Source organism: Chrysochloris asiatica, unplaced genomic scaffold (assembly GCF_000296735.1).
Source record: "Chrysochloris asiatica unplaced genomic scaffold, ChrAsi1.0 scaffold00061, whole genome shotgun sequence".
NCBI classification, from domain to species: domain Eukaryota; kingdom Metazoa; phylum Chordata; class Mammalia; order Afrosoricida; family Chrysochloridae; genus Chrysochloris; species Chrysochloris asiatica.
The window spans coordinates 3926965-3929066 of record NW_006408579.1 but is presented as its reverse complement, the minus strand read 5'-3'; the positions used below and the strand labels follow the sequence as shown (position 1 = coordinate 3929066).

General features: G+C 42.4%; 1 pseudogene; it reads left to right on the top strand.

Annotated features, from left to right (window-relative positions):
• Positions 1-930: 930 nt before the first annotated feature.
• LOC102841987 lies at positions 931-1675 on the top strand (annotated as a pseudogene).
• Positions 1676-2102: the final 427 nt, after the last annotated feature.

Here is a 2102-nt window from a genome sequence, read left to right as displayed (position 1 = left end):
TCCTTGTTCTGGGGAAGAGCTCTGAGAATTCCTAGAGTTTGTTTTCTCACAGTCTTTTCTAGTTCTTAGTTCCTCAATCTGCTGAACTTGCCATTTCACCTGAATCCCTTCCCTTCTTTATACTCAAAATGTTGTGTTGAGACCAGTGGCACGTCTAAGACCTAGAAGTTTCTTCTTGTTGTTGTTGTTAGGTACCATCAAGTCAGTTCAGATTATATTGGTCCTATGCACAACAGACTCACAATTTTTGTTACACTTGAGTCTGTTGCTGCTGCCATTTGTACATAGATCAAGAGGTATTCAGGGGTATATGAAATGGTATAAAATGAGGTAATGTGTGCACCAGGGTTGAATCCTTTCATCACACTTACTTAATCTGTATGCTGAGTAAATAATCCTAGAAATTGGATTATATGAAGAAGAACATAGCATCATGATTGGAGGAAGATTCATCAACAATCTGAGATAAGTAAAAAATACAACCTTGCTTGCTGGAAGTGGAGAGATACCAAATCCATCTTGTTGGGGGTCTTTCTCTTTTTCGCCGAACCTCCACTTTACCAAGCATGATATCCTTCTCCAGGGACTGATCCCTCCTGATAATATGTCCAAAGTATGAGAGACAAAGTCTCGCCATCCTGGCTTCTAAGGAACATTTGACTGTATTTCTTTCAGGACAGCTTTGTTCTCCTGATAGTCCGTGATACTTTAAATATTCTTCTCCAATGCCATAACTCAAAAGCATCAATTCTTCTAAGGTCTTCCTTACTTGATATTGAACTTTCACATGCATATGAAACTATTGAAAATACCACGACTTGGGTCAGGGGCACCACAGTCCTCAAATTGATAACTTTACTCTTGAACACTTTAAAGACATCTTGTGCAGATTTGCCCAATACATCATTTGATTTCTTGACTACTGCTTCCATGTATGTTAATAGTGAATCCAAGAAGACTGGGGCTCACTTGAATCACAGTGTCAGAAGGGTAATCATCTCTGCCCCTTCAGCTGATGCCCCATGTTTGTGATGGGAGTGAACCTTGAGAAGTATGACAACTCCCTCAAGATTTTCAGCAATGTCTCCTGCACCACCAATTGTTTGGCTCCACTGGCCAAGTGCATCCATGAAAACTTTGGCATGTCATCCATGACAACCAAAGTCTATGTCATCATTGCCACCAAGAAGACTGTGGATGGCCCCTCTGGGAAAATGTGGTGTGATGGCCATCGGGCTGCCCAGAACATCATCCCTGCAACTGCCAGCACTGTCAAGGCTGTGGCCAAGGTCATCCCTGAACTGAATGAAAAACTCACTGGCATGGCCTTCCGTGTCCCTACTCCCAACATGTCTGTCATGGATTTGACCTGCCATCTGGAGAAAGCTGCCAAATACGATGACATCAAGAAAATGGAGAAGTAGGCATCAGATGGTCCCCTAAAAGGCATCCTGGAGTACACTGAAAACCACGTCATGTCCTGTGACTTTAACAGTGACACCATTCTTTCACCTTTGATGCTGGGGCTGGCATTTCCTTCAACCACCACTTTATCAAGTTCATTTCCTGGTATGACAATGAATGTGATTACAGCAATGGGGTGGTGGACCTTATGGTCCACATGGCCTCTAGGAATAAAAGCCCTCTGGACCACCAGCCCCAGCAACAGCACTAGAAGAAGAAAAAGTTACCAGCTGCTGGCAAGTCCTTATCCCAATTCAATTCCCCAACACACGGAAAAGTTTCCATCCAGATCCTTAGAGAAGAGGAGGGGCTTAGAGAGTCCAGTCTTGTCCTGCACCATCAATAAAGTACACTGTACCCAGGAAAAAACAAACAAAAAACCAACATGGATCCAAGCAAAATGAAGTCTTTGATAAATTCAGTATTTTCTGCATGTATCATGATGTTATGTATTGGTCCAGTGGTGAGGATTTTTGCTTTCTTTACATTGTGGTGCAACCCATACTGGTCTCTGATCTTCAACAGTATTTTAAATTCTCTTCTCTTTCAGCAAGCAAGGTTGTATCATCTGCATATTCCAGTTGTTAATGAGTCTTTCTCCACTGTGCCACATTCTGATGCCACATTCTTCTGCATAT